Source organism: Phyllobates terribilis, unplaced genomic scaffold (assembly GCF_046119375.1).
Source record: "Phyllobates terribilis strain yellow unplaced genomic scaffold, ASM4611937v1 Scaffold_2__4_contigs__length_985480577, whole genome shotgun sequence".
Classification (NCBI taxonomy): domain Eukaryota; kingdom Metazoa; phylum Chordata; class Amphibia; order Anura; family Dendrobatidae; genus Phyllobates; species Phyllobates terribilis.
In genome coordinates, this window is record NW_027362762.1 from 476,611,212 (window position 1) to 476,628,034 (window position 16,823).

A 16,823-nucleotide genomic window follows, 5' to 3' on the forward strand; every position below is an offset into this window, starting at 1 on the left:
AAAAATTTTTCAACTTTTTTCAATTTTGCCCCCGTGGGATATATATTCTACCCACACACATTTGGAACTCTCCTGGGGTACCCTCACACATATTATTCCCTCATTTAGTGGATATTTTCACAAAAAAGTGAAATTTTCAAAAATCCAGAAAATTGGCTGAAAACGACTAAATATCAAGGACTCATTGGGCGAATCGCTCTGGAACTGAAATCGGAACGCTCACTGACATTTGCCCTATCTGAAAATCTGATAAACGTCAGAAAAATGACTAAGTCCAAAAAAAAAATGTTTTCAACTTTTTTCAATTTTGCCCCCGTGGGATATATATTCTACCCACACACATTTGGAACTCTCCTGGGGTACCCTCACACATATTATTCCCTCATTTAGTGGATATTTTCACAAAAAAGTGAAATTTTCAAAAATCCAGAAAATTGGCTGAAAACGACTAAATATCAAGGACTCATTGGGCGAATCGCTCTGGAACTGAAATCGGAACGCTCACTGACATTTGCCCTATCTGAAAGTTTGATAAACGTCGGAAAAATGACTAAGTCCCCAAAAAAATTTTTTTCAACTTTTTTCAATTTTACCCCCGTGGGATATATATTCTACCCACACACATTTGGAACTCTCCTGGGGTACCCTCACACATATTATTCCCTCATTTAGTGGATATTTTCACAAAAAAGTGAAATTTTCAAAAATCCAGAAAATTGGCTGAAAACGACTAAATATCAAGGACTCATTGGGCGAATCGCTCTGGAACTGAAATCGGAACGCTCACTGACATTTGCCCTATCTGAAAGTCTGATAAACGTCGCAAAAATGACTAAGTCCAAAAAAAAAAATTTTTCAACTTTTTTCAATTTTGCCCCCGTGGGATATATATTCTACCCACACACATTTGGAACTCTCCTGGGGTACCCTCACACATATTATTCCCTCATTTAGTGGATATTTTCACAAAAAAGTGAAATTTTCAAAAATCCAGAAAATTGGCTGAAAACGACTAAATATCAAGGACTCATTGGGCGAATCGCTCTGGAACTGAAATCGGAACGCTCACTGACATTTGCCCTATCTGAAAATCTGATAAACGTCAGAAAAATGACTAAGTCCAAAAAAAAAATGTTTTCAACTTTTTTCAATTTTGCCCCCGTGGGATATATATTCTACCCACACACATTTGGAACTCTCCTGGGGTACCCTCACACATATTATTCCCTCATTTAGTGGATATTTTCACAAAAAAGTGAAATTTTCAAAAATCCAGAAAATTGGCTGAAAACGACTAAATATCAAGGACTCATTGGGCGAATCGCTCTGGAACTGAAATCGGAACTCTCACTGACATTTCCACTATCTGAAAGTCTGATAAACATCGGAAAAATGACTAAGTCCAAAAAAAAATTTTTTTCAACTTTTTTCAATTTTACCCCCGTGGGATATATATTCTACCCACACACATTTGGAACTCTCCTGGGGTACCCTCACACATATTATTCCCTCATTTAGTGGATATTTTCACAAAAAAGTGAAATTTTCAAAAATCCAGAAAATTGGCTGAAAACGACTAAATATCAAGGACTCATTGGGCGAATCGCTCTGGAACTGAAATCGGAACGCTCACTGACATTTGCCCTATCTGAAAGTTTGATAAACGTCGGAAAAATGACTAAGTCCAAAAAAAATTTTTTTTCAACTTTTTTCAATTTTACCCCCGTGGGATATATATTCTACCCACACACATTTGGAACTCTCCTGGGATACCCTCACACATATTATTCCCTCATTTAGTGGATATTTTCACAAAAAAGTGAAATTTTCAAAAATCCAGAAAATTGGCTGAAAACGACTAAATATCAAGGACTCATTGGGCGAATCGCTCTGGAACTGAAATCGGAACGCTCACTGACATTTGCCCTATCTGAAAGTCTGATAAACGTCGGAAAAATGACTAAGTCCAAAAAAAAATTTTTTTCAACTTTTTTCAATTTTGCCCCCGTGGGATATATATTCTACCCACACACATTTGGAACTCTCCTGGGTTACCCTCACACATATTATTCCCTCATTTAGTGGATATTTTCACAAAAAAGTGAAATTTTCAAAAATCCAGAAAATTGGCTGAAAACGACTAAATATCCAGGACTCATTGGGCGAATCGCTCTGGAACTGAAATCGGAACGCTCACTGACATTTGCCCTATCTGAAAATCTGATAAACGTCGGAAAAATGACTAAGTCCAAAAAAAAAATGTTTTCAACTTTTTTCAATTTTGCCCCCGTGGGATATATATTCTACCCACACACATTTGGAACTCTCCTGGGGTACCCTCACACATATTATTCCCTCATTTAGTGGATATTTTCACAAAAAAGTGAAATTTTCAAAAATCCAGAAAATTGGCTGAAAACGACTAAATATCAAGGACTCATTGGGCGAATCGCTCTGGAACTGAAATCGGAACGCTCACTGACATTTGCCCTATCTGAAAGTTTGATAAACGTCGGAAAAATGACTAAGTCCCCAAAAAAATTTTTTTCAACTTTTTTCAATTTTACCCCCGTGGGATATATATTCTACCCACACACATTTGGAACTCTCCTGGGGTACCCTCACACATATTATTCCCTCATTTAGTGGATATTTTCACAAAAAAGTGAAATTTTCAAAAATCCAGAAAATTGGCTGAAAACGACTAAATATCAAGGACTCATTGGGCGAATCGCTCTGGAACTGAAATCGGAACGCTCACTGACATTTGCCCTATCTGAAAGTCTGATAAACGTCGCAAAAATGACTAAGTCCAAAAAAAAAAATTTTTCAACTTTTTTCAATTTTGCCCCCGTGGGATATATATTCTACCCACACACATTTGGAACTCTCCTGGGGTACCCTCACACATATTATTCCCTCATTTAGTGGATATTTTCACAAAAAAGTGAAATTTTCAAAAATCCAGAAAATTGGCTGAAAACGACTAAATATCAAGGACTCATTGGGCGAATCGCTCTGGAACTGAAATCGGAACGCTCACTGACATTTGCCCTATCTGAAAATCTGATAAACGTCAGAAAAATGACTAAGTCCAAAAAAAAAATGTTTTCAACTTTTTTCAATTTTGCCCCCGTGGGATATATATTCTACCCACACACATTTGGAACTCTCCTGGGGTACCCTCACACATATTATTCCCTCATTTAGTGGATATTTTCACAAAAAAGTGAAATTTTCAAAAATCCAGAAAATTGGCTGAAAACGACTAAATATCAAGGACTCATTGGGCGAATCGCTCTGGAACTGAAATCGGAACTCTCACTGACATTTCCACTATCTGAAAGTCTGATAAACATCGGAAAAATGACTAAGTCCAAAAAAAAATTTTTTTCAACTTTTTTCAATTTTACCCCCGTGGGATATATATTCTACCCACACACATTTGGAACTCTCCTGGGGTACCCTCACACATATTATTCCCTCATTTAGTGGATATTTTCACAAAAAAGTGAAATTTTCAAAAATCCAGAAAATTGGCTGAAAACGACTAAATATCAAGGACTCATTGGGCGAATCGCTCTGGAACTGAAATCGGAACGCTCACTGACATTTGCCCTATCTGAAAGTTTGATAAACGTCGGAAAAATGACTAAGTCCAAAAAAAATTTTTTTTCAACTTTTTTCAATTTTACCCCCGTGGGATATATATTCTACCCACACACATTTGGAACTCTCCTGGGATACCCTCACACATATTATTCCCTCATTTAGTGGATATTTTCACAAAAAAGTGAAATTTTCAAAAATCCAGAAAATTGGCTGAAAACGACTAAATATCAAGGACTCATTGGGCGAATCGCTCTGGAACTGAAATCGGAACGCTCACTGACATTTGCCCTATCTGAAAGTCTGATAAACGTCGGAAAAATGACTAAGTCCAAAAAAAAATTTTTTTCAACTTTTTTCAATTTTGCCCCCGTGGGATATATATTCTACCCACACACATTTGGAACTCTCCTGGGTTACCCTCACACATATTATTCCCTCATTTAGTGGATATTTTCACAAAAAAGTGAAATTTTCAAAAATCCAGAAAATTGGCTGAAAACGACTAAATATCCAGGACTCATTGGGCGAATCGCTCTGGAACTGAAATCGGAACGCTCACTGACATTTGCCCTATCTGAAAATCTGATAAACGTCGGAAAAATGACTAAGTCCAAAAAAAAATTTTTTTCAACTTTTTTCAGTTTTACCCCCGTGGGATATATATTCTACCCACACACATTTGGAACTCTCCTGGGGTACCCTCACACATATTATTCCCTCATTTAGTGGATATTTTCACAAAAAAGTGAAATTTTCAAAAATCCAGAAAATTGGCTGAAAACGACTAAATATCAAGGACTCATTGGGCGAATCGCTCTGGAACTGAAATCGGAACGCTCACTGACATTTGCCCTATCTGAAAGTTTGATAAACGTCGGAAAAATGACTAAGTCCCCCAAAAAAATTTTTTCAACTTTTTTCAATTTTGCCCCCGTGGGATATATATTCTACCCACACACATTTGGAACTCTCCTGGGGTACCCTCACACATATTATTCCCTCATTTAGTGGATATTTTCACAAAAAAGTGAAATTTTCAAAAATCCAGAAAATTGGCTGAAAACGACTAAATATCAAGGACTCATTGGGCGAATCGCTCTGGAACTGAAATCGGAACGCTCACTGACATTTGCCCTATCTGAAAGTCTGATAAACGTCGGAAAAATGACTAAGTCCAAAAAAAAAATTTTTTCAACTTTTTTCAATTTTGCCCCCGTGGGATATATATTCTACCCACACACATTTGGAACTCTCCTGGGGTACCCTCACACATATTATTCCCTCATTTAGTGGATATTTTCACAAAAAAGTGAAATTTTCAAAAATCCAAAAAATTGGCTGAAAACGACCAAATTTCAAGGACTCATTGGGCGAATCGCTCTGGAACTGAAATCGGAACGCTCACTGACATTTCCCCTATCTGAAAATCTGATAAACGTCGGAAAAATGACTAAGTCCAAAAAAAAAAATTTTTCAACTTTTTTCAATTTTACCCCCGTGGGATATATATTCTACCCACACACATTTGGAACTCTCCTGGGGTACCCTCACACATATTATTCCCTCATTTAGTGGATATTTTCACAAAAAAGTGAAATTTTCAAAAATCCAGAAAATTGGCTGAAAACGACTAAATATCAAGGACTCATTGGGCGAATCGCTCTGGAACTAAAATTGGAACGCTCACTGACATTTGCCCAATCTGAAAGTCTGATAAACGCCGGAAAAATGACTAAGTCCAAAAAATAATTTTTTTCAACTTTTTTCAATTTTACCCCCGTGGGATATATATTCTACCCACACACATTTGGAACTCTCCTGGGGTACCCTCACACATATTATTCCCTCATTTAGTGGATATTTTCACAAAAAAGTGAAATTTTCAAAAATCCAGAAAATTGGCTGAAAACGACTAAATATCAAGGACTCATTGGGCGAATCGCTCTGGAACTGAAATCGGAACGCTCACTGACATTTGCCCTATCTGAAAATCTGATAAACGTCAGAAAAATGACTAAGTCCAAAAAAAAAATGTTTTCAACTTTTTTCAATTTTGCCCCCGTGGGATATATATTCTACCCACACACATTTGGAACTCTCCTGGGGTACCCTCACACATGTTATTCCCTCATTTAGTGGATATTTTCACAAAAAAGTGAAATTTTCAAAAATCCAGAAAATTGGCTGAAAACGACTAAATATCAAGGACTCATTGGGCGAATCGCTCTGGAACTGAAATCGGAACGCTCACTGACATTTGCCCTATCTGAAAGTTTGATAAACGTCGGAAAAATGACTAAGTCCAAAAAAATTTTTTTTTCAACTTTTTTCAATTTTACCCCCGTGGGATATATATTCTACCCACACACATTTGGAACTCTCCTGGGATACCCTCACACATATTATTCCCTCATTTAGTGGATATTTTCACAAAAAAGTGAAATTTTCAAAAATCCAGAAAATTGGCTGAAAACGACTAAATATCAAGGACTCATTGGGCGAATCGCTCTGGAACTGAAATCGGAACGCTCACTGACATTTGCCCTATCTGAAAGTCTGATAAACGTCGGAAAAATGACTAAGTCCAAAAAAAATTTTTTTTCAACTTTTTTCAATTTTGCCCCCGTGGGATATATATTCTACCCACACACATTTGGAACTCTCCTGGGGTACCCTCACACATATTATTCCCTCATTTAGTGGATATTTTCACAAAAAAGTGAAATTTTCAAAAATCCAGAAAATTGGCTGAAAACGACTAACTATCAAGGACTCATTGGGCGAATCGCTCTGGAACTGAAATCGGAACGCTCACTGACATTTGCCCTATCTGAAAGTCTGATAAACGTCGGAAAAATGACTAAGTCCAAAAAAAAAATTTTTTCAACTTTTTTCAATTTTGCCCCCGTGGGATATATATTCTACCCACACACATTTGGAACTCTCCTGGGGTACCCTCACACATATTATTCCCTCATTTAGTGGATATTTTCACAAAAAAGTGAAATTTTCAAAAATCCAAAAAATTGGCTGAAAACGACCAAATATCAAGGACTCATTGGGCGAATCGCTCTGGAACTGAAATCGGAACGCTCACTGACATTTCCCCTATCTGAAAATCTGATAAACGTCGGAAAAATGACTAAGTCCAAAAAAAAAATGTTTTCAACTTTTTTCAATTTTGCCCCCGTGGGATATATATTCTACCCACACACATTTGGAACTCTCCTGGGGTACCCTCACACATATTATTCCCTCATTTAGTGGATATTTTCACAAAAAAGTGAAATTTTCAAAAATCCAGAAAATTGGCTGAAAACGACTAAATATCAAGGACTCATTGGGCGAATCGCTCTGGAACTGAAATCGGAATGCTCACTGACATTTGCCCTATCTGAAAGTTTGATAAACGTCGGAAAAATGACTAAGTCCAAAAAAAATTTTTTTTCAACTTTTTTCAATTTTACCCCCGTGGGATATATGTTCTACCCACACACATTTGGAACTCTCCTGGGATACCCTCACACATATTATTCCCTCATTTAGTGGATATTTTCACAAAAAAGTGAAATTTTCAAAAATCCAGAAAATTGGCTGAAAACGACTAAATATCAAGGACTCATTGGGCGAATCGCTCTGGAACTGAAATCGGAACGCTCACTGACATTTGCCCTATCTGAAAATCTGATAAACGTCGGAAAAATGACTAAGTCCAAAAAAAAATTTTTTTCAACTTTTTTCAATTTTGCCCCCGTGGGATATATATTCTACCCACACACATTTGGAACTCTCCTGGGGTACCCTCACACATATTATTCCCTCATTTAGTGGATATTTTCACAAAAAAGTGAAATTTTCAAAAATCCAGAAAATTGGCTGAAAACGACTAAATATCAAGGACTCATTGGGCGAATCGCTCTGGAACTGAAATCGGAACGCTCACTGACATTTGCCCTATCTGAAAGTCTGATAAACGTCGGAAAAATGACTAAGTCCAAAAAAAAAATTTTTTCAACTTTTTTCAATTTTGCCCCCGTGGGATATATATTCTACCCACACACATTTGGAACTCTCCTGGGGTACCCTCACACATATTATTCCCTCATTTAGTGGATATTTTCACAAAAAAGTGAAATTTTCAAAAATCCAAAAAATTGGCTGAAAACGACCAAATATCAAGGACTCATTGGGCGAATCGCTCTGGAACTGAAATCGGAACGCTCACTGACATTTCCCCTATCTGAAAATCTGATAAACGTCGGAAAAATGACTAAGTCCAAAAAAAAAAATTTTTCAACTTTTTTCAATTTTACCCCCGTGGGATATATATTCTACCCACACACATTTGGAACTCTCCTGGGGTACCCTCACACATATTATTCCCTCATTTAGTGGATATTTTCACAAAAAAGTGAAATTTTCAAAAATCCAGAAAATTGGCTGAAAACGACTAAATATCAAGGACTCATTGGGCGAATCGCTCTGGAACTAAAATTGGAACGCTCACTGACATTTGCCCAATCTGAAAGTCTGATAAACGCCGGAAAAATGACTAAGTCCAAAAAATAATTTTTTTCAACTTTTTTCAATTTTACCCCCGTGGGATATATATTCTACCCACACACATTTGGAACTCTCCTGGGGTACCCTCACACATATTATTCCCTCATTTAGTGGATATTTTCACAAAAAAGTGAAATTTTCAAAAATCCAGAAAATTGGCTGAAAACGACTAAATATCAAGGACTCATTGGGCGAATCGCTCTGGAACTGAAATCGGAACGCTCACTGACATTTGCCCTATCTGAAAGTCTGATAAACGTCGCAAAAATGACTAAGTCCAAAAAAAAAAATTTTTCAACTTTTTTCAATTTTGCCCCCGTGGGATATATATTCTACCCACACACATTTGGAACTCTCCTGGGGTACCCTCACACATATTATTCCCTCATTTAGTGGATATTTTCACAAAAAAGTGAAATTTTCAAAAATCCAGAAAATTGGCTGAAAACGACTAAATATCAAGGACTCATTGGGCGAATCGCTCTGGAACTGAAATCGGAACGCTCACTGACATTTGCCCTATCTGAAAATCTGATAAACGTCAGAAAAATGACTAAGTCCAAAAAAAAAATGTTTTCAACTTTTTTCAATTTTGCCCCCGTGGGATATATATTCTACCCACACACATTTGGAACTCTCCTGGGGTACCCTCACACATATTATTCCCTCATTTAGTGGATATTTTCACAAAAAAGTGAAATTTTCAAAAATCCAGAAAATTGGCTGAAAACGACTAAATATCAAGGACTCATTGGGCGAATCGCTCTGGAACTAAAATTGGAACGCTCACTGACATTTGCCCAATCTGAAAGTCTGATAAACGCCGGAAAAATGACTAAGTCCAAAAAATAATTTTTTTCAACTTTTTTCAATTTTACCCCCGTGGGATATATATTCTACCCACACACATTTGGAACTCTCCTGGGGTACCCTCACACATATTATTCCCTCATTTAGTGGATATTTTCACAAAAAAGTGAAATTTTCAAAAATCCAGAAAATTGGCTGAAAACGACTAAATATCAAGGACTCATTGGGCGAATCGCTCTGGAACTAAAATTGGAACGCTCACTGACATTTGCCCAATCTGAAAGTCTGATAAACGCCGGAAAAATGACTAAGTCCAAAAAATAATTTTTTTCAACTTTTTTCAATTTTACCCCCGTGGGATATATATTCTACCCACACACATTTGGAACTCTCCTGGGGTACCCTCACACATATTATTCCCTCATTTAGTGGATATTTTCACAAAAAAGTGAAATTTTCAAAAATCCAGAAAATTGGCTGAAAACGACTAAATATCAAGGACTCATTGGGCGAATCGCTCTGGAACTGAAATCGGAACTCTCACTGACATTTCCACTATCTGAAAGTCTGATAAACATCGGTAAAATGACTAAGTCCAAAAAAAAATTTTTTTCAACTTTTTTCAATTTTACCCCCGTGGGATATATATTCTACCCACACACATTTGGAACTCTCCTGGGGTACCCTCACACATATTATTCCCTCATTTAGTGGATATTTTCACAAAAAAGTGAAATTTTCAAAAATCCAGAAAATTGGCTGAAAACGACTAAATATCCAGGACTCATTGGGCGAATCGCTCTGGAACTGAAATCGCAACGCTCACTGACATTTGCCCTATCTGAAAATCTGATAAACGTCGGAAAAATGACTAAGTCCAAAAAAAAATTTTTTTCAACTTTTTTCAATTTTGCCCCCGTGGGATATATATTCTACCCACACACATTTGGAACTCTCCTGGGGTACCCTCACACATATTATTCCCTCATTTAGTGGATATTTTCACAAAAAAGTGAAATTTTCAAAAATCCAGAAAATTGGCTGAAAACGACTAAATATCAAGGACTCATTGGGCGAATCGCTCTGGAACTGAAATTGGAACGCTCACTGACATTTGCCCTATCTGAAAGTCTGATAAACGTCGGAAAAATGACTAAGTCCAAAAAAAAAATTTTTTCAACTTTTTTCAATTTTGCCCCCGTGGGATATATATTCTACCCACACACATTTGGAACTCTCCTGGGGTACCCTCACACATATTATTCCCTCATTTAGTGGATATTTTCACAAAAAAGTGAAATTTTCAAAAATCCAAAAAATTGGCTGAAAACGACCAAATATCAAGGACTCATTGGGCGAATCGCTCTGGAACTGAAATCGGAACGCTCACTGACATTTCCCCTATCTGAAAATCTGATAAACGTCGGAAAAATGACTAAGTCCAAAAAAAAAAATTTTTCAACTTTTTTCAATTTTACCCCCGTGGGATATATATTCTACCCACACACATTTGGAACTCTCCTGGGGTACCCTCACACATATTATTCCCTCATTTAGTGGATATTTTCACAAAAAAGTGAAATTTTCAAAAATCCAGAAAATTGGCTGAAAACGACTAAATATCAAGGACTCATTGGGCGAATCGCTCTGGAACTGAAATCGGAACGCTCACTGACATTTGCCCTATCTGAAAGTCTGATAAACGTCGGAAAAATGACTAAGTCCAAAAAAAAAATTTTTTCAACTTTTTTCAATTTTACCCCCGTGGGATATATATTCTACCCACACACATTTGGAACTCTCCTGGGGTACCCTCACACATATTATTCCCTCATTTAGTGGATATTTTCACAAAAAAGTGAAATTTTCAAAAATCCAGAAAATTGGCTGAAAACGACTAAATATCAAGGACTCATTGGGCGAATCGCTCTGGAACTAAAATTGGAACGCTCACTGACATTTGCCCAATCTGAAAGTCTGATAAACGCCGGAAAAATGACTAAGTCCAAAAAATAATTTTTTTCAACTTTTTTCAATTTTACCCCCGTGGGATATATATTCTACCCACACACATTTGGAACTCTCCTGGGGTACCCTCACACATATTATTCCCTCATTTAGTGGATATTTTCACAAAAAAGTGAAATTTTCAAAAATCCAGAAAATTGGCTGAAAACGACTAAATATCAAGGACTCATTGGGCGAATCGCTCTGGAACTGAAATCGGAACGCTCACTGACATTTGCCCTATCTGAAAGTCTGATAAACGTCGGAAAAATGACTAAGTCCAAAAAAAAAATTTTTTCAACTTTTTTCAATTTTACCCCCGTGGGATATATATTCTACCCACACACATTTGGAACTCTCCTGGGGTACCCTCACACATATTATTCCCTCATTTAGTGGATATTTTCACAAAAAAGTGAAATTTTCAAAAATCCAGAAAATTGGCTGAAAACGACTAAATATCAAGGACTCATTGGGCGAATCGCTCTGGAACTGAAATCGGAACTCTCACTGACATTTCCCCTATCTGAAAGTCTGATAAACGTCGGAAAAATGACTAAGTCCAAAAAAAAATTTTTTTCAACTTTTTTCAATTTTACCCCCGTGGGATATATATTCTACCCACACACATTTGGAACTCTCCTGTGGTACCCTCACACATATTATTCCCTCATTTAGTGGATATTTTCACAAAAAAGTGAAATTTTCAAAAATCCAGAAAATTGGCTGAAAACGACTAAATATCAAGGACTCATTGGGCGAATCGCTCTGGAACTGAAATCGGAACGCTCACTGACATTTGCCCTATCTGAAAGTCTGATAAACGTCGGAAAAATGACTAAGTCCAAAAAAAAAATTTTTTCAACTTTTTTCAATTTTACCCCCGTGGGATATATATTCTACCCACACACATTTGGAACTCTCCTGGGGTACCCTCACACATATTATTCCCTCATTTAGTGGATATTTTCACAAAAAAGTGAAATTTTCAAAAATCCAGAAAATTGGCTGAAAACGACTAAATATCAAGGACTCATTGGGCGAATCGCTCTGGAACTGAAATCGGAACGCTCACTGACATTTGCCCTATCTGAAAGTCTGATAAACGTCGCAAAAATGACTAAGTCCAAAAAAAAAAATTTTTCAACTTTTTTCAATTTTGCCCCCGTGGGATATATATTCTACCCACACACATTTGGAACTCTCCTGGGGTACCCTCACACATATTATTCCCTCATTTAGTGGATATTTTCACAAAAAAGTGAAATTTTCAAAAATCCAGAAAATTGGCTGAAAACGACTAAATATCAAGGACTCATTGGGCGAATCGCTCTGGAACTGAAATCGGAACGCTCACTGACATTTGCCCTATCTGAAAATCTGATAAACGTCAGAAAAATGACTAAGTCCAAAAAAAAAATGTTTTCAACTTTTTTCAATTTTGCCCCCGTGGGATATATATTCTACCCACACACATTTGGAACTCTCCTGGGGTACCCTCACACATATTATTCCCTCATTTAGTGGATATTTTCACAAAAAAGTGAAATTTTCAAAAATCCAGAAAATTGGCTGAAAACGACTAAATATCAAGGACTCATTGGGCGAATCGCTCTGGAACTAAAATTGGAACGCTCACTGACATTTGCCCAATCTGAAAGTCTGATAAACGCCGGAAAAATGACTAAGTCCAAAAAATAATTTTTTTCAACTTTTTTCAATTTTACCCCCGTGGGATATATATTCTACCCACACACATTTGGAACTCTCCTGGGGTACCCTCACACATATTATTCCCTCATTTAGTGGATATTTTCACAAAAAAGTGAAATTTTCAAAAATCCAGAAAATTGGCTGAAAACGACTAAATATCAAGGACTCATTGGGCGAATCGCTCTGGAACTGAAATCGGAACGCTCACTGACATTTGCCCTATCTGAAAGTCTGATAAACGTCGGAAAAATGACTAAGTCCAAAAAAAAAATTTTTTCAACTTTTTTCAATTTTACCCCCGTGGGATATATATTCTACCCACACACATTTGGAACTCTCCTGGGGTACCCTCACACATATTATTCCCTCATTTAGTGGATATTTTCACAAAAAAGTGAAATTTTCAAAAATCCAGAAAATTGGCTGAAAACGACTAAATATCAAGGACTCATTGGGCGAATCGCTCTGGAACTGAAATCGGAACTCTCACTGACATTTCCCCTATCTGAAAGTCTGATAAACGTCGGAAAAATGACTAAGTCCAAAAAAAAATTTTTTTCAACTTTTTTCAATTTTACCCCCGTGGGATATATATTCTACCCACACACATTTGGAACTCTCCTGTGGTACCCTCACACATATTATTCCCTCATTTAGTGGATATTTTCACAAAAAAGTGAAATTTTCAAAAATCCAGAAAATTGGCTGAAAACGACTAAATATCAAGGACTCATTGGGCGAATCGCTCTGGAACTGAAATCGGAACGCTCACTGACATTTGCCCTATCTGAAAGTCTGATAAACGTCGGAAAAATGACTAAGTCCAAAAAAAAAATTTTTTCAACTTTTTTCAATTTTACCCCCGTGGGATATATATTCTACCCACACACATTTGGAACTCTCCTGGGGTACCCTCACACATATTATTCCCTCATTTAGTGGATATTTTCACAAAAAAGTGAAATTTTCAAAAATCCAGAAAATTGGCTGAAAACGACTAAATATCAAGGACTCATTGGGCGAATCGCTCTGGAACTGAAATCGGAACGCTCACTGACATTTGCCCTATCTGAAAGTCTGATAAACGTCGCAAAAATGACTAAGTCCAAAAAAAAAAATTTTTCAACTTTTTTCAATTTTGCCCCCGTGGGATATATATTCTACCCACACACATTTGGAACTCTCCTGGGGTACCCTCACACATATTATTCCCTCATTTAGTGGATATTTTCACAAAAAAGTGAAATTTTCAAAAATCCAGAAAATTGGCTGAAAACGACTAAATATCAAGGACTCATTGGGCGAATCGCTCTGGAACTGAAATCGGAACGCTCACTGACATTTGCCCTATCTGAAAATCTGATAAACGTCAGAAAAATGACTAAGTCCAAAAAAAAAATGTTTTCAACTTTTTTCAATTTTGCCCCCGTGGGATATATATTCTACCCACACACATTTGGAACTCTCCTGGGGTACCCTCACACATATTATTCCCTCATTTAGTGGATATTTTCACAAAAAAGTGAAATTTTCAAAAATCCAGAAAATTGGCTGAAAACGACTAAATATCAAGGACTCATTGGGCGAATCGCTCTGGAACTGAAATCGGAACGCTCACTGACATTTGCCCTATCTGAAAGTCTGATAAACGTCGGAAAAATGACTAAGTCCAAAAAAAAAATTTTTTCAACTTTTTTCAATTTTGCCCCCGTGGGATATATATTCTACCCACACACATTTGGAACTCTCCTGGGGTACCCTCACACATATTATTCCCTCATTTAGTGGATATTTTCACAAAAAAGTGAAATTTTCAAAAATCCAGAAAATTGGCTGAAAACGACTAAATATCAAGGACTCATTGGGCGAATCGCTCTGGAACTGAAATGGGAACTCTCACTGACATTTCCCCTATCTGAAAGTCTGATAAACGTCGGAAAAATGACTAAGTCCAAAAAAAAATTTTTTTCAACTTTTTTCAATTTTACCCCCGTGGGATATATATTCTACCCACACACATTTGGAACTCTCCTGGGGTACCCTCACACATATTATTCCCTCATTTAGTGGATATTTTCACAAAAAAGTGAAATTTTCAAAAATCCAGAAAATTGGCTGAAAACGACTAAATATCAAGGACTCATTGGGCGAATCGCTCTGGAACTAAAATTGGAACGCTCACTGACATTTGCCCAATCTGAAAGTCTGATAAACGCCGGAAAAATGACTAAGTCCAAAAAATAATTTTTTTCAACTTTTTTCAATTTTACCCCCGTGGGATATATATTCTACCCACACACATTTGGAACTCTCCTGGGGTACCCTCACACATATTATTCCCTCATTTAGTGGATATTTTCACAAAAAAGTGAAATTTTCAAAAATCCAAAAAATTGGCTGAAAACGACCAAATATCAAGGACTCATTGGGCGAATCGCTCTGGAACTGAAATCGGAACGCTCACTGACATTTCCCCTATCTGAAAATCTGATAAACGTCGGAAAAATGACTAAGTCCAAAAAAAAAAATTTTTCAACTTTTTTCAATTTTACCCCCGTGGGATATATATTCTACCCACACACATTTGGAACTCTCCTGGGGTACCCTCACACATATTATTCCCTCATTTAGTGGATATTTTCACAAAAAAGTGAAATTTTCAAAAATCCAGAAAATTGGCTGAAAACGACTAAATATCAAGGACTCATTGGGCGAATCGCTCTGGAACTAAAATTGGAACGCTCACTGACATTTGCCCAATCTGAAAGTCTGATAAACGCCGGAAAAATGACTAAGTCCAAAAAATAATTTTTTTCAACTTTTTTCAATTTTACCCCCGTGGGATATATATTCTACCCACACACATTTGGAACTCTCCTGGGGTATCCTCACACATATTATTCCCTCATTTAGTGGATATTTTCACAAAAAAGTGAAATTTTCAAAAATCCAGAAAATTGGCTGAAAACGACTAAATATCAAGGACTCATTGGGCGAATCGCTCTGGAACTGAAATCGGAACTCTCACTGACATTTCCCCTATCTGAAAGTCTGATAAACGTCGGAAAAATGACTAAGTCCAAAAAAAAATTTTTTTCAACTTTTTTCAATTTTGCCCCCGTGGGATATATATTCTACCCACACACATTTGGAACTCTCCTGGGGTACCCTCACACATATTATTCCCTCATTTAGTGGATATTTTCACAAAAAAGTGAAATTTTCAAAAATCCAGAAAATTGGCTGAAAACGACTAAATATCAAGGACTCATTGGGCGAATCGCTCTGGAACTAAAATTGGAACGCTCACTGACATTTGCCCAATCTGAAAGTCTGATAAACGCCGGAAAAATGACTAAGTCCAAAAAATAATTTTTTTCAACTTTTTTCAATTTTACCCCCGTGGGATATATATTCTACCCACACACATTTGGAACTCTCCTGGGGTACCCTCACACATATTATTCCCTCATTTAGTGGATATTTTCACAAAAAAGTGAAATTTTCAAAAATCCAGAAAATTGGCTGAAAACGACTAAATATCAAGGACTCATTGGGCGAATCGCTCTGGAACTGAAATCGGAACGCTCACTGACATTTGCCCTATCTGAAAGTCTGATAAACGTCGGAAAAATGACTAAGTCCAAAAAAAAAATTTTTTCAACTTTTTTCAATTTTACCCCCGTGGGATATATATTCTACCCACACACATTTGGAACTCTCCTGGGGTACCCTCACACATATTATTCCCTCATTTAGTGGATATTTTCACAAAAAAGTGAAATTTTCAAAAATCCAGAAAATTGGCTGAAAACGACTAAATATCAAGGACTCATTGGGCGAATCGCTCTGGAACTGAAATCGGAACTCTCACTGACATTTCCCCTATCTGAAAGTCTGATAAACGTCGGAAAAATGACTAAGTCCAAAAAAAAATTTTTTTCAACTTTTTTCAATTTTACCCCCGTGGGATATATATTCTACCCACACACATTTGGAACTCTCCTGGGGTACCCTCACACATATTATTCCCTCATTTAGTGGATATTTTCACAAAAAAGTGAAATTTTCAAAAATCCAGAAAATTGGCTGAAAACGACTAAATATCAAGGACTCAT